Raw genomic sequence first — 17,497 nt, forward strand, 5'->3', positions numbered from 1 at the left:
TCATGCTACTTCTTTGTGAAAAATGTGAGACAAGCGTCAGCAGGAGCCCCCGAGTCCAGGAATCACCTTATTTGTGGCTTATCTGGTCACCTCACTTACATGGGTCTCTGTTTCTTAGTTTGGCTTAAGCTGCCAGCAGAGATGCAGATGTAGGACCAGAAATCTTTGTCCTTAGAAAAGCCTCTCAGAGACCTGAAAACCACCAGAGAAAACACTACTAGAGAATACATTTGTTCTTCCCTTTTTTGTAGCTTTCCGGCCATCCAGCCCGTCTCCTCTTCAGCCGCAGGGCCCGGTGAAGTCCAACAACATCGTGACGGTCACTGGGATTTCGCTGTGCTTGTTCATCATCGTGGCCACCGTCCTCATCACGCTGTGGAGGAAGTTCGCCCCCCCCCCCCCCAAGTGCAGCACCCCAGCTCGGCACAACGCCCTCCACTCGCCCAGCTTCCGGAAGAACTCAGATGAGGAGAACATCTGCGAGCTGAGCGAGCAGCGCGGGAGCTTCTCGGATGGGGGTGACGGGCCTGTGGGGGGCCCGGGGGACATGGGCATCCCTCTGACCTACAGGCGCAGCGTGCCGGCCACTCCCGAGGACGACGCTTCCGGCAGTGACAGCTTCCAGTCCAACGCGCAGAAGATAATCCCACCGCTGTTCAGCTACCGCCTTGCCCAGCAGCAGCTGAAGGAGATGAAAAAGAAAGGCCTGACAGAAACCACCAAGGTGTACCACGTGTCTCAGAGCCCCCTGACAGACACGGCCATCGACGCCGCCGCGGCCGCCGCCGTCGCCCCCTTAGACTTGGAGAACCCGGAAGAAGCTGCCGCAAACAAGTTCAGGATCAAATCCCCGTTTCTGGACCAGCCCGCGGTCAGCGCCGGGGAGAGGCCTCCCTCCAGGCTGGATGTCGGGGTCTCGCAGGCCACTTGTGCCGTGAGCCCCAGCCAGACCGTGGTCCGCAAATCCCAGATGAGGCACGTGGGCAGCAGATGGGGGCTGTCGGAGCGGAGCCACCCCAGGAGTTCCCACTTCCGGAGGACAGCCAGTTTCCACGAGACCAAGCAGGCGCGGCCCTTCAGGGAGAGGAGCATGTCTACCCTGACCCCACGGCAGGCCCCCGCCTACAGTTCTAGGACGCGGACCTGGGACCAGGCAGAAGACAGGTTCAGGCCTCAGAGTCGGGGTGCTGCCGCGCTTCCTGAGAAACTGGACCATTTCCAAGGGGCAGGTGGAACCGCTGGTCCACTAAGCCCCCTCCCTAAATCCTACACCTTGGGGCAGCCCACCAGGAAGCCAGACCTAGGGGATCGTCAGGCGGGATTGGTGGCAGGAGGCGAGAGAACAGAGCCTCACAGAGCTCGGCGGGGACCGTCCCCCAGTCACAGGAGTGTCTCAAGGAAGCAGCCCTCCCCCACTGCCCCCAAAGATAGCTACCAGAGGGTCAGTCCTCTGAGCCCTTCTCAATGTCGGAAAGACAAGTGCCAGAGCTTCCCGGCGCACCCCGAGTTCGCCTTCTAGGACAACACATCATTCGGCCTCACTGAAGCCGAGCAGAGGATGCTGGACCTCCCGGGATATTTTGGGTCAAATGAAGAGGATGAAACCACAAGTACTCTTAGCGTGGAGAAGCTGGTCATCTCGACCAAGAGTCAGCCTGAGACTTGACACAACTGGGGTCCTTTGCTCAGGTTGTGGTACCAGCTGCTCACATTGTTGTGCGGACTGTTTTGTATAACTGTTTGTGCACGAGGACAGAATGTGGGGAGGAAGTAACTCACACAGACCAGCATGTGTGTGTGCACCTGTGTTTGAATTTATAAGGAAGAAGTTATTCATCCTGAACCTTTCCCTTTGTAATCCTATTTCTATTGGTTTATTCCTAATAACAATGATAATAAAATTTAAACAAGAGTGAAATAGGCTTGGTGTCTCATGTGGATATGAAAGATGACAAGATGTGACTTGTGAGGATGAAATGCTTTGAAAAGTTCATTTGCCAATTCCAACCTGAAACAGAAATCTGGGAGTCTCAACTATAAAAGGGCTGGAACAAAGCAAACTTGCTAATACAACCCTGAATGGTAATTTATTAAGTTGTAAATGCATAAGAATTTGACTCCTGCAGGGGCAGTATCGAACCAGTTTCATATTTGGCTGATGAAGTCGCTTATGACTACCATGCACCTAGGAATGGTGATACCACAAGATATCCTAGAAGAACTTTCAGGCCAGAGTTTGGTGATATCTTACTGTTTTTTATGCAAGGAAGAGCCCTGGTATGTGACACAAAATTATGTGAGTTAATTCTGCTTTGGGGAAATCACATGAGAAGCTGATTTTTCAGGTAGTGAGTCAAATGAAGACCTATCCATCCATCCATCATTGTTTTGAGCAAAAAAGTAGACAGTTTTGAAAGCAAGGTGTTGTCTTCTGAGAAAGCACCAACTGCAGTGGGTAGTGGGTGTTGGCCAGGACACTGCCTGACATCAAGATGCTGACTTTATGTTCCTGGACCAAATTGGCAGCAGGGACCCCAGGGGGTGCCATTCTGAAACTGGTGTGTGTATGTTTCTAAAGATAACTTTATCATGTTACTCAGAATGTGCTTAAATTAATCTCGGGTATATGGGAAGCAGCCAGCCCGGTGATCTAGTGGTTAAGATTCAGCGCTCTCACCCTGCAGTCTGGGGTTCGTTTCCAGGTCAGGGAACCACGCCACTTGTCTGTCAGTTGTCATACTGTGGCAGCTGCATGTTGCTGGGATGCTGAAAGCTATGCCGCCGGTTTTCAAACACCAGCAGGGTCACCCATGGTGGACAGGTTTCAGCAGAGCTTCCAGACTAAGACAGACTAGGAAGAAGGACCTGGCCAGCCGCTTCTGAAAAAAGTTGATTGTGAAAGCCCTGTGAAGGGCAGTGGAGCATTGTCAAATACAGAGCTGGAGGGTGAAAGGATGGAGCCAATAAAGACTGGGTAGGCTCACTAGGAGTCAGAGTCGACTCCACAGCACACTCAGAAAAAAATGTGGAAAGTAGGTAGACTGGATTATGATTTTACAGCTTAAGCTTTTTTAATTGGAAGAAAGAGGTAAAGAGGGAAATAGAGAAAAGAAGTCTTTTAGAAATTTAGAACCACTTTTGTTTTCTGATTCAACCTCCCGACCACATTATACAGATGAAGAATTTGAGGCTGAGGGAGGGGAATTAGCCCTGAGGGGTTGGATGGACGTGCACTCATGTTTTTATCCTAAATGCCTACCTCTTTGCACTCTGCTATCACAGCCTTCGCAAGTCTTCTCTAACAGCAGAAACTTCAGGAGAAAGCAGGCCGTTTTTGCAATAAGAGGGCTTAGAGAGATGCCTTTACTAGATTTTCCCAAAGGAAGGAAGCTTTCTGCTGCTTGATGTTAGGACTGGTCGTCCAGCTTGCTTTGTTTGGAAGTCAGGCCTAAACAAAAGAACCCGAAGGTGGGGCTCCTCCGTTGGAAGTCTGTCACCAGTACCAAGTGGGCACGCTGCAATCTGTGTGCTTCCTTTCAGCCCTTGAACCTCACGCCTTATCTGCCTGCACTGGAGTAGCTGCACTTTTCTTCTTGTTCACCATGACCCCTCTAGCGACCACACCCTCCCTGCCCTTCAGACTGTTTTCCTTCTTCCTTTTGGAGTTTATCAGGGTGTCAGCCTGCTGGCGAGGTTTCAGGGATCAGTGGAGAAAGTGGAATTAGACGGGAAAAAGTCACAAATGCAAATACTATAGCTGTAAAAGTTTCTCTTCTGTTCTTTGCATTACCACTTCATTTGTGGCCATTTTTATTGAAAATTAAAATATACTTCCTTCTGGAAATGCTGTAATAATAATATCTACCTTTCAGGAACAGAAGAAATAGATTATTCAGAGGTATCTGACAGCTGGTATGTGCTGATGCAAAAAAGAGGAAACCAGACTTTTTAATCTCCATTTTCTTTGTTTATCATACTACAAAGCTTTGTTCTCTTTCCAAGTTCGCAGGCTTGTGTCCCAACCTTTGAGGACAGAGGGTACATGCTCACTTGTTCCAGATTTCACAGTGAATTTTCCTACAGTGTCAGAATGAGACCAAAACAGCCACAGGAAAGGTGAAAATTCGAGAAAAACACTGTGAGCAGAAAGATCTTCTGTTAAGATCTGTTCTTCGCCAGGATATCATGCATCTAAATTAATATCACAGTGAACTAATACCCGCTAATAGCATGTTCACCATCCACCTCCCCAGTTTTCTGTGGCCCTAACAAGAGTCAATCTCTACATTTCATACTTAGAAGATAACTTGGCCTCTGCCTCTGAGAAAGAGAAAACTAGGTGCCTCAGCATTGTCTTTGGTGGCTAATTGGTAAACATTAGAAATAATCTCGTATTCTTCACCATTGTGTCCCTAGGTCCTAGCCCCAGTGGCTGCCATTAACTAGAAGCTCAATAAAGATTTGTGGAATAAATGACTAGCTATTCAAAAGCCCTCAAAACTACCTTTGCAGTTGAACTAGAACAATTCTAATACTTTAAATCTTAAACCATTATGAATGTGATGTGTTCCTATGAGATATTGTAGGGTTTTGATTTCTAGAAGTCTCCAGAAACAAAGAGATCTTCATCTTTTGCAGATATCACCCTGGCTGAAGGTGAAAGTGTCTCTAGAGTCTATTGCAGTGTCTGTACATGGCAGTCACTTAACAATTATTAAATGTATATGAGAGAGTGGCTTCCAAGTGGATGGGGTGCCCTGTCTTCCCAACAAGTCTCTTCCATCCATGCCACTGCTCTGGAGTCTGCACCACCTCTTTGGGGCAATTGCTCCCCAATTGTGACTTCTACAGTAGATTTGATAGAGCTGAGAGCATTCAGTGTGCCAAGCCCTTGCCACCGTTACCCAAATGATAATCCAGCCTTTCCTACCAATTTTCTCTCCTCGAGTTCTGGTCCACTCCAACCTGACCCACCCAATATAAAATTGCTGTTTTATGACTTTGATGATTTCTCATTGTATTCTAGGTATGCAACTTGTAAAATGATGTTGCACAGTTTTTAGTCTGGGCAGTTTCTGAGTCATTTTTATGCACAAGTGACAGCATATTTAAAACTCATAGTATTATGTAAATTCTTTTTTTTCCAGGTCATACCAGCTGAATCATGGTTTGGACAAAAAGAAGTAGTTTAGCAGAGTCAAAAGAATACAAGTTTAATCCTGGCCCTTCCCTTTCTAGCTACGTGATCTTAGGCAAGTCACTTAATCACATAAGCCTCTGTTTTCCATGTGTAAAATGGGAAGAATACCTACCCTTGCTACTGGTTCATGTTGGGGATTTGAGCATACATATTTATTTCCTATCCCTTCTAAGACTCACTTATACTTATAGTAATGGGATATAAAAGGTACATACCAAAAAGGGTTTAGAGAACAAGAGGATAAGTGATTTCAATGAATTTCTGGAAGACAGAGTGTATGGAAGAGCACTGAGTAGAAGAAGCTATAGCTCAGGATATGCTTGAAGAGTCTCGCAGGAGATGAGGGTGCCTCCCTATGTGGTAGAACCTTGCAGAGGTCGGGGACTCAGAGAAGTTCCTGGATGAAGGGGAGACAGAAGACAGTGAAGGTCTGTGTATGAAATGGTCGTCCTCCACACCACTCCTCAACTCTGGTGCCAAGAACCCCGGCAACTAGGTAGTTTGACCACAGAAAAGAGCAAAACCAACCAGCCAACCAAAAAATGACCAACAGGGACTTTTTAAAAGACACTGAAGGATCTTTCTGAGAACACTTGGGCATCTAGAGTCATCACTGGTACCCCAGCACGAAGCCATCTACATTCTGGCATTTGAGGGGCCACAGCACAACAAACAGATCTCTGGCTGTTTACCCTAAATTGAAGCCCGCCGGTCAGCAAGTTCCACTCCTGTGCTTAGAGTGTCTAGTCAGTCTTTCTCCTGTCTCATTCTTAAGAATAGCCAGACAACTGAGAATGCCCAAATATTTGAGAAAAGCCTACAGTATGAAGAAGAAAGCTAAACAGAGAAAAACTGACTCCAGAGGAAACGTAGAATTCAGGGAATATAAGAAGGGTCAAATAAAAACCCTACAAAACTAATTCTTTATTACTAAAGAGATGTGAAATGACATTACATCTATTAAGCATGAACATGATGCTATAAAAAGCAAGAATCATAAAATGGGGAGGAACTTTTGCAAATGAAATATTCCATAGAAGATTGTAAGATAAAGTAGAGAAAATCTCCCAAAACCTTGAGCAAAAATGTGTAAAATATGAGAGTATAAACATGCACACACACACAAGATCAATCCAGAGGGGTTCAATAAGAGACCAATAAGAATTCTAGAAAGAGCAGAGAAGACTAAGGAGAGAAAGATACCAAAGAAACAATACAATGAAAATTTACAGAACTAAAGATGGGAGCTTTCAATTAAAAAGGGCCTTCTGGATTTTGATTAGGGGGAAGGCAAAAAACCACACATCATTTGAAGCTTTCGAACAAGTTATACAGAGAAGAACCTAAGAGCTTTCCTGGGGTGAGGGAACACCAACTCCTACAAGAAACAAGAATCATACCGGCGTTAGATTTCTTATAGCTACACTAGAAGTAGTGGTATAACAGCTTCAAAATTCAGGGGAAAAATGATTTTTGACCTGGGAAACCTATACCCAGTCAAATGACTTGTGAGGGCAAAATAAAGACATTGTTAAAGACTCAGAAAGCTTACTTGCCATACACCTTTTCGTAAGAACTTATTTGAGCATGTGTTCCATCAGTAAAACAACAAAGTAACATGAGGAAGATGTGGGATTCAGGAAATACCAGATGTGACCAAGAATGTCAGCTGTGTGGGTGACTTAGCCACCAGTTCATATTGCAGCAAGAATAGGGCTTCAGGAAAGAAAAGAATTTCATATAACATAGAGTTGGAGGAACTTGAAGCTACACTATAAGCAAAGAATGCATGAAAAGAAGAAAAGCAACTAGAAATTTTTTTTAAAAAGACTCTATAAGAAAGTCCAAATCCAACTGTGAATCAAGTTAGAATAGGACGTCAATGGGCTTCAAAAAGAAAGAGAAAAAAGAATGCAATAGATAGAACAGACAAGGTGGCACAGCTGTCCTCATTCAATAAGAAAAGAAAACAGTAAGCATCAAAAATCAAACTAACCCAGATTTTGAGCAACTGAGCAGCACAGGTTGTGACACTGATTACAGAAAAACACAATTCTTGCTCTCCGTGAAGGAAAGTTTTCATAAACATCCTGGTGTTAGTGCTCTTTATTGGTCACTGTCTGTTAGATCTAACAGACTCTAACCTGCGGACCAATTATGGAAGACTTAATTATGGTTGCAGAAGGGAATGGAAATGTTCTCAGTCATGGAAATCTAAGAGTTCAGCTTTATGAAAAGTTTGGAGGTAGAAGTAGAGGAGGGGAGTCTAGGAGAGGTAGGAGCTCAAATCTCCTCCTCACAAAATGGAGAGCCAAGAGATGCTGTCTGTGTTTGAGAGAACTAAAAACAAAAGTTTAAGGAAATGAGAGTTTCAAAAGTGAACAATAGAACTAAAAATAGTGATGTAACTATTGTGTGTGTGGGTGTGATACTAAGTAAGCTCAATCTTGACCTGGCATTGCAGGAGTCAATAAATGAATAGCATCTCAATGGTCTATCTATACACCATTGGAGAGCATCAGCAGGACAACGGAAAGCCAGGAAGGTAAAAGTGGTTTGCACTTGCAAAGTGGGTCTGAGGCTGGGAAGCAAAAAGCAAGGAACAATTGCTTTTTGCTGTAAGTCTTCCTGTCCTATTTGCCTTTCTTTTCTTTTTTAACTTTGACAAAGCAAAAACCAAACGTAACAATCCTGCCTTACAGCGTTAGGGTGAGGGTCAGGGGTAACCTATTACTAATGCCTAGGAATCTAATTGGTGAGCCATCGTGTGGCTCTTATTAGTAGAATTTGCTCCTGGTGGTGTTACTGGACCTCCAACCTGCCCCACCCATGTTTCTTCCTTCCTTGGGGATCTTGCATGGCTCATAGCCCCAGCTGCCCTGTCATGTCTTCTGTCTCCCGGCATTCCAACCGTGAGCTGTCTCTCACGGCCCACCTCTTCTCCGGATGCCACCTCTGCTGCCAGTGTGGGTGCCCTGAGCATGCAGTTATTGCTGTTGTCAGTTTCTCCCTCAGCTGCTGCCGAAACACACCAAGCTGCATCTTCTTATTATTCATTGATTGATGTAAATTTATTTCCTAAGTTCAAATGCATGAACTTGAAAGCTTACTATTTAGCTCATAATCATATAATCGCTCAATTAAAAATATGGCTCATAATATACAAAATCTTGTGTCAGCTTTTGCTGTTTCTGAGCTTTATACCAGAACTACTTTATAATTTTTCTTTAAAAGTAAAGCAGTATGTGCTTGTTATAGAACATTTGGAAAACAGACATAATTGCTGTATTCCTCTTCATCAGCTTGGGGTACAGAAAGAAATCCCATTTCGTTAAAATTAGACAGTACCCAAATCACTTCTAAAGAGAAGGTCTCTTTCCTCTTTGAGTCCTTTGGCCTGAAATAGCTCCCAACCACCCAGGGATGCTTACGCCTCCTCTTCCTGAGGTGTCACTCTGGCCAGAAATCTGGAAGTCATCCTAAACTCCTCTTTCCTCTTCATCCTTCAGATCTACTGAATAATAAGTCCTTGGAGAAATTAAGTAACTCGCCTGGGTCACGTAGCATCTGGTGGGTGGGCCTTAGGAGCAAAAATCTAGTACTTAGGAAACTTGTGCTAAATTACCCTGTTCTTAAGTAGGGTTATGCTTATTGGGGCTGCGTGGGTGGGGTCCCCAAGGAGGATGTGGATAGAATCAAGCCTTCCCAGTTCCCTTCCCCTCCCCAAGAACCTTCTCTTGGCATCATGGCTGTCACATAGCTACTAAATGGCAAAGGCAGGATTGACTTCCTCAGTGAGTTTTTATGTCAAACTATCTCTTTTCTTATTTTGTTTTCTCAAAATTTTATTAGTAAAATTTTCAAATAATCAGAAAAGTCAAAACAATAGTACAATCACACTTGTATATCAACCACCATATTCAACAACTGTTAACATTTGCTATATTTGTTTTGTTTATTTATTAGGTTAAACCATATGAAATTGTAATAGAAAATGGGTGAATAGGAAAAATTTCCTGTAGTTCAATCTAATGTCTGAGTGAGTGGGTGTGTTGCTGAACAACTTGAATATATGTTGCAGATATACATAACTCTTCAAAATGTATTTTCTAAGAATAAGGACATTCAGCTGCAAAACCCATATTATCACCTAAGAAAACAATTCCTTAAAATAATCTAATATCCGGTCCACATTCGAATTTCCCCAGTTGTCCCCAAAGTGTCTTTTTTCTGCTTCAGAATCCAATCAAGATTCATGCATTGTATTTGGTTATGTCTTCTTTTATACTAGATTCTCCCTCCACGTATCCTTTTTTAGAAAACGACATTGTTTTTTTAAATTGACTGGACCAGTTGTCTTTGTCAAATGTAAATTTGTCTGATTGCTTCCTGGTGGTGGTAACTTGTCCCTCTCTTCCTGGTAAGTCTTGTAACCGGGACGTTATGTTTAAAGACTTGATTCAATTCCGTGTGAAGACTCATAGGGAGCCTGTGTGCTCTGTGTTGCAGCCCATCAGGAGGCACAGGTGTCCCATTATTAGTAATGCTAAGTTTGAACACTTGATTAAGGTGGCAATGGCCAGACCTCTCCACTTTGTGTATGTATGGAGAGACAGTTCTCCACAGGTCTCTCATTTTTCTGGACAACTTGTGAGCAAGGCACTGAATGCCCTTTTTTCCCGCTGGACTATGTTTTCGAGGAAGTTTGGATAGCAAACAGCCTTGGAAGGTAGACATAGTGTCAGTCTCTGCAGCCAAGGGCAGGCATGCTTACTGTCCAGTATAAAAGATTAGGGTTCCCTAAGTTCAGGGTTCTTTCATTGTTATACAACCCATGGTGTGCAGGTGTCACCTGGCCCTCTTTGCTTTGCCCTGTGGGTTTTGAGGAACCAACACAAAAATGCTGATACACAGTGAGGAATAAGTTCTCATGAAGCCAGAAGTCCTGTGTCTTTTGAAGATATCCAAGAGACTGGCTGGCTACCTGGTCAGTTTGCAGATAGGGCTTTCTCAGACCCTTCACAGTTCTTGATAATGTTTCCCGTTGTAATTAGTAAGTAATCTATGGGTGATACATTGGCACTGTGTGAATATCTTGTTTCTCTACAACACTTTACCTAATGGTTTTAGATTCCATATATAATCTTTGCCTGAATCAAAAGTTTATTGGAGGTAGCAAAATGGTGATTTTCTGTTTCTGTTATTCTTTCCACATGTATTAACTGCATTCTTCCGTAGAGCTTCCCCTCATCCACTGGCGATGAACTACAGTTCCTTACAAAAAGGTAGGATGAATGCTTAATTCTTCCCCTTTAATTATCAAATATTAGAGTAAGGTGTTGGTGTAATAATTTCTGTCTCCATGAACTCATCGAGTTTTAAAAATTTAATATTTTACAATCAGTTATTCCTTTTGATGTCCGGATTGTTTGGATCTGTCCAGTGGGAGCCTCTTCACCCTGGCTCTTGTGTCCTTTTGGCACATCCCCATTAGTCTTTCAGAGCTTTCCTGCTTTTTGGTGCATTAAGATGTCCTGGGCTCATCTTGTATTTCTCTGCCCAGGGCTGAAATCAGGCATTTGTCTAAGGAGTTCTGGTCCTTTTGGTGGGAAGTGGCATGAGAAACCAAGACTAAGGATGCCATTGCTTCTGGTCCTTTCAAAGGACAGCACTAAGAAATATATTTTTAAAAATCGGGAGCTCATACTGCTGTTTTGATTAAGATTTTTAAAAATTGTGGTAAAATATCTATAACAAAATTTACCATCTTAATCATTTTCGACTGTACAGTTCAGTGATGTAAAATGTATTCACATTGTTGTACAAACAATCTGCAGAACTTTTTCATCTTGCAAAATTGAAACCCTTAAACCCATTAAACAACCACTCCTCGTTGTACCCTTGCCCCAGCCCCTGGCAACTACCATTCTACTTTATGTCTCTAACGAATTTCCCTACTCTAGGTATCTCATATAAGTGTAATCATACATTATTTGTCTTTTTGTTACTGGCTTATTTCACTTAACATAATGTCTTCAAGGTTCATCCATGTTGTAGCAAGTGTCAGAATTTCCTTCTTTTTTAAGGCAGAATAATATTCCAAAGTACGTATATACCACGTTTTGTTTATCCATTTATCAGCTGATGGATATCTGGATTGCTTCCACCTCTTGGCCATTGTGAATGATGCTGCTATGAACATGGGTGTACAAATATCTCTTTAAGGCCTTGATTTTAATCCTTTTGAGTATATACTCAGAAATGACAACACTGGATCATATGGTAATCCTATGTTCAATTTTTTGAGGAGCTGCCACACTGTTTTCCACAGCAGTTGCACCATTTTACATTCCCATCAACAGTGTGCACAAGGGTTCTGATTTCTTCGCATCCTCACCAACACTTGCTATTTTTGTGTTTTTTAAAAATAATAGTAGCCATCCTAATGGGTGTGAAGTCATATCTCAATGTGGTTTTGATTTGTATACTCCTAATGATTAGTGATGTTGAACATCTTTTCACATGCTTGTTGGCCATTTGTATATTTTCTTTGGAGAAATGTCTGTTCAAGTCCTTTGCCCATTTTTTGATCAGATTATCTGTTTTTTGAAAATTATTATTGAGTTGTAGGAGTTCTTTATATATCAGGATATTAATCCTATATCAGAGATGTGATTTGCAAATATTTTTTTCCATTCTCTAAGTTGCTTTTTTCACCTGTTGATTGTGTCCTTTGATGCACAGGTCAGTTCAGATATTAACATTACATTTTTTCTTAACTTCTATAATTTCATATTTGTACACTGTTTTTCTTACACTAAACATCTTGGTTCTAATAATTTCAAAGTATTTATTTGCTTTATTCTACAATATACACAAAGTACTCTCAAAAATGCTATGATTACAACTCAAAATAGAAGTACAGGGTGCAGTTTAAGATGTCTTCAAAATTATTTTTGTCCTTAGAATATGTAGGAGTAAGATATATAATCAGAGCATTGTGTTAAAAAATTCATTCAAAATTCTTGTCTCTGTGTGGTTATCTTACCCATTTGATACATAGTTTGATTAATTTGTTTCAGTCTGTTTTTAATTTTAGGGTTTGCTTTTTTAAAAATATGTAAAACATTTGCAAGGATCACAAACAAAAACTCTGTAAAAGGATGTACTCAGAAAAGTCTCACTTATATGCCTATCCCTTCTAATCGTTCCCCACACCTCTACCCGAGAGGTTTTTGGTTTTTCCTTCTAGCGTTTCTTCGTGCAAAAACTAGATATAGTCTTTGCTATATCTATATATACATTTAGTCTATAACTATACATTTAAATTCCTATTTCCCTCATTCCTTATACAAAATATAAAAGTTTTCGTATCTCGAAGCACTTCACTTTAACTATATGAGTCTTAAACTCTCTACTTTTAAAAATCTGCAAATCAGGCTCATAATAACCAACTACATATTAACTAAAGAAGTTGCTGGTTCAAAATGAGAAATGATGGATACATAGTTTAAAATAAAGTAGTAGTGAAGGATACTCATTGTATTATCGTGAGATTTTATTAATATCTTGCCTTCGTCATTCCTGTTCTCCCTTCCTGCTGACCGTAAATATACAGCCGCCTGGGAGAATTTACAAGCCTATATTCCCACGGCACTTTGCTCATAAACGAGTTTCACGTTCATCTCATTGTTTTATAGTTATTTATATGCTTTTGTTCCCAATAGTGTGTGAGAGCTGAGAGCAGCGACTGTATATTCTATTCCTCTTTGTATCTCAAGTGGCATGCTGTAGGGGAAAGTTCATCATCTCTGGAATCTTGGCTCTACCACCTCCCAGCTTCATGAGCTTGTGCATGGTACTTCCCCACGGTGGACTTCGGATTTCTCATCCATAAAGTCAGAATAAGCTCTTCTTGCTAGACTGTTGGCAAGATTGGGTGAGATGATGTGAGTGAAGGGTGCAGTGTATGGCCCAACCATCCTCCCAGCTCTCAGTGCCACTTGGCCACCATTTTGCTTGTCCCTAGATTCAACTTTCATTTCTATTTCTGACATCAACTCTTTCGAGAAATTTTACTTATTTCTTTACTATTAGTGTCCCAACCAGTTGAAGCCCCACATGACATCACTGTTCTCTTTCTATTGAAAATAGACATCCTTGCTTCCTAATTCATAGCAAAAATGGAGTTAATGGAGTGAGGGAATTGGGAAGATCCCATTTCACAATTACAGGGAGCAACGGACGTCCCTGGAGTTGTGCAGCTTCGCAGCCCCGATTCCCAGCCTCCACCCTGTGAAATTATCAGTTTCCAAACCTTCATCTACTCTTTCCCCATCCATTCTACCTGCACTTAGGATCTCATGCCTTCTCTTTAGCATCAGGTTTCATGGAGAAGTTATTTACTCCATTCCTTTCTCTTTCGTTAGCTCTTTTCTTCTTTTTCTTCTCATTCACTCTTCAAGTCGCTGCAGTCTTACTTTTACTTTCACTAGATTGAAACTGATACAAGTAAAAATCACTCTAATTTCAAGGCCTTTGCACTTGCTCACCAAAACCTTTGAATCACTCTATGTTGCATTGCATCCACATCTCTCTCAACCCCAACTCCACACCTCCTTCCTGTTTATTTTTCTCCATAGTGCTTATCCAACATATTAAAATTTCACATATTTATTTGTTTGTTGTCTGTGTCTCCCACTAGAATGTAAGCCTAGAGGGCAGGGTTTTTATTTTCTGTTTTGTTCATTGATTTATCGTTGGTGCCTTGAGCAGCATATTCACTTAATGGGTGCTTAATGCATATTCACTGACTTGAACAAATAAATGACTTTCTGGTTTCCAAATTCAATGTCTCCCTTTCAGATTGTGTCCTACTTGGCCTCTGGTGACAGTTGACACTCACTTCTCTGTGCTTCCATGACCACACTCTCTCCTGGATTTCCTCCTGTTTTCAGACCACTTATTATTATTTCCCTTTGTCAGCTTCACCTCTTCTTCTTACTCTCAAGTATTGGCCATCCTGGTATTGTCCTCGTTACTTTTCTCTTTTCGCTCTCCACATTTTTCCAGGCAACCCTATCCACACTCAGAGCTTCATCTACCACCCACAAGATGAAAATTCTCCAATATGTATTCCCAGCTCTTGACCCTGCTCCTTCCATCTTCAAAATGGTCCTCCCAACCTGGAACCCAACACATCCTCTTTTCTCCCCAAACTACTCTATATTCTGAAAGCACCATCACACAACTGACCCCTCAAGTCAGAAGCTTAGGAGTCACTTTGAAATTCTCCTGTCTCTCACTAGCTCCCTGCATCTAGCAGGTCATCAAAGCTGTGTCAGTGTTATCCCTGCTTGCTCTAGCCCTATTGCTGCCTTATCGTTTCATGCTTGTATTGTTTCATTAATTTTCTAAAATTGCTCTGCCTCTATCTTGCCCTCCTCTAATTGATCCCACACATGGCAGCCAGAGCACCCTTTTTAAAATGCAAATCTGACCATGACATTCCTCTTAGGGAGTCCTCTTTAGTGACTTCCAAATGTCTGCAGAAATCATCCAAACTTCTCGGCATGAGATGGAAGGCCCTTCAAGATCTGGCACATTTCCTACATTGACACAAATATCCTGCAAACTGTGTACGGTTCCTTACAGAAGCCACACCCTTTCTCATTTCCCAAACTTTGCACATGCTGTTTCCAATGCACAGATACCCTTCCATTCTTTGTCCATCTGGGGACTCCTCAGGTCCTCCCTGATATCCTCAAGCAGAGATAAGGAGCTTCCTCTGTGTCCCCTCCCCCCGTTAAGTACCTCCCTTCCAGCACTGATTATGTTGCAGTGTTTTTCACGTGTTTGTCTTCCTCAAGAAAATCATCTTTGCTACCTGAGGGCTCAGGGCAGTGGCTGGCACAAACTTTTCACTCAATCAAATGTATCAAATTGAAAAAAAAAACCCTACTCTTCATCATCATCATTGTCATCTCACATCTAACATGAAATTCTTAAGTTAATATGTTGCTAAAACACTCTCTGGGTTTTGGGCAATTGGTGATTGTTGCTCAGTGCAGAAAGGAGGAGGCCATCCTTGCGCAGTGCAGAGTGTCCTGTCTGTCAGGAGCCCGAGGTCCTGTCTCTCGGCCTCTGTGAGGATTTGCAGGGTGTTTACCCCATCAGGCTTCAGTCTCCTCAAGTATCAAATGAGGAGAGAACAACCTGATTTCTGAGAGCAAACAAAAAATGTAAGTGGGACTAAAGTAACAGCCGTGATTCTCCTCTGACAACCAATTTACGAGCTTTACCATTCTAAAATCAGCCCTGTATTTCGTCTGGTTTTGTAGTGCAATTACAATTCTGTTTATCCATTTTATGTCTACCAGAGTCACAGGTGGTCATTTTAGATCACAGATCCCAGAGGGACAAAAAGCCCTACCACCCTCAGCATGTGGTTGAGCAGAGTATCTGGTGCTTCATAGATCCTGGCTTGGGTGACTTGAACAGAGTTCAGAACAACTTTAGAGCAAGCTCAGAAATGGCAAGATTAGAAGCAGATTTGCCGTGATTTTACTTATAAGTAACAAGGAAAAAAACGCTTTACTCCTGATAAATGGAAGGCACCAGCTTGTCTATAGGAATAAGAAAGGAAACTGATGACATGATTTGCTAAATCCAAATCCTTTTAGTAAAATGGGGGCTGGAAAATGGAAAAGCCTGCCTAGATGTCACCGTAATGTTTGGTTATGCTCAGACTAGGTGCTCTCTAAATACCCGTTGAATGAGTGTTGAATGATTCCAGTTACTCCCTTGGGTATGGCTTTAATGAGCTCCTAGGAGAAGCTAGCCATACCCCTTAACAGTGCCTGACAGCTGCAAGATATGCATGGTGTTAGCATCATCAGCAGATGACGGAGGAGGAGAAAGGACACCCTGAATAAATATCTAGGAATTTAGTAAGAGAAGTTTAGCAAAGAACTGCATAAAACTGCAAATAAGACTAAATACCAGTTAATGTAAACCTCGTTCAGTTAAATATACCAATTAAAAAGCAAAAACAAAAGCTGATGTCTGGTGGTTTGAGGATTGACTTTGGCCTACAGATGAGTTTTGGACAAAATGTTTTAATTAGAATCCTTTTTCTGATGGGGCCCATGCAATCCAGTTTTCCACAGCTGCTAACACTCCCTCTTCTACTGTTTCGCTCATTTACGTAATGTATGAGCCTCCTGAAGGCAGGAACCCCTGGCTTACAGGGAGCAGAAACCAAAGAGAAACCTTTGGGTACCAACTGGCCTAATATTAGAATCTAGTCTTCAAAATTGGCTTAACCAAGCTTTCAGAACTGATGGACATTGTTTCCTTATCTAATTTCTCTTAAGAGCTTTGTTGACTGCTACAACTTTTGAAAAACTTAATAAAGAAGGGCTCACTATGAGTAACATCCCAGAGAATCTTACAGATATGCATTTTTTCCAGTAATCAAGAACTGCTTATTCTGTGAGTCCTAGGTAGCAGCTTAGGTGATGGGAGTATGACGTCTCAGTGAATTTGCATGACTGTGGGAGTCGCAGAAAGTAAGGACTCACTCAAGGTTATACAGTTGTCACCGTGTCTGAGGAAGAATCTTCTGATCCCAACGCCATGTCCTTTCCACTGGTCCCTGAGGCAACATGATTTCTTATCATATTGGGCACTGAAAAGAAGGATAGGAATTTCGTAATTTATCAATGATCAGCCTGAAGAAAGGTCTGTTGAAAGATTATAATAAAATTAACATAACATTTATTGAGTGCCTACTATGTGCTGGCATTGTTTTAAGTGCTGACATGTATTAAGTTAATTCATTTAATTCTCACATCAACTCTATAAGGTATTATTCCCATTTTACAGGTGAAGAAAGTAAAGTACAGAGAAGTTAAATAACTTGTTTGCCCCAGGGCACAGCTAGTGAACCACTGAGTCAGGATTTGAACCCAGACAGTCTAGCTTCAAAGTTTATATATATGCACTAAACAATGTTGTAATTTCCTTTTTATTTGGTGAAGGAGGAGGGATGATGGGAGACAGCAAAGTAAGCACTAGGCCGCATTCAAAATCCAATGAAATATTTCTGGTATAAAGATAATGATGTGATCTTTATTGATATTTTGTTTAACATGTAATGTTTTATTACTATAGCATCTTGTGATACAAATGTACAATTTCTTTGGAAAGTTCTAGAACTATGAAGTATTTTTTGAAGCTAATTAGATAGAGACACCTAAACAATTTCCTTGTTATCCTAGTTGTTTATTATTATTA

At 41.8% G+C, this 17,497-nt stretch overlaps 1 protein-coding gene and 1 pseudogene; both read left to right on the plus strand.

The window, feature by feature from the left end:
* Window positions 1-1,918, plus strand: part of LOC138918354 (thrombospondin type-1 domain-containing protein 1-like) — a 29,811-nt pseudogene extending 27,893 nt beyond the window's left edge.
* Window positions 1-17,497, plus strand: part of LOC138918351 (phosphatidylinositol 3,4,5-trisphosphate 3-phosphatase TPTE2-like) — a 390,322-nt gene that overhangs the window by 231,351 nt on the left and 141,474 nt on the right.

This window comes from Equus caballus, chromosome 17 (genome assembly GCF_041296265.1).
Source record: "Equus caballus isolate H_3958 breed thoroughbred chromosome 17, TB-T2T, whole genome shotgun sequence".
Taxonomy (NCBI): Eukaryota; Metazoa; Chordata; class Mammalia; order Perissodactyla; family Equidae; genus Equus; species Equus caballus.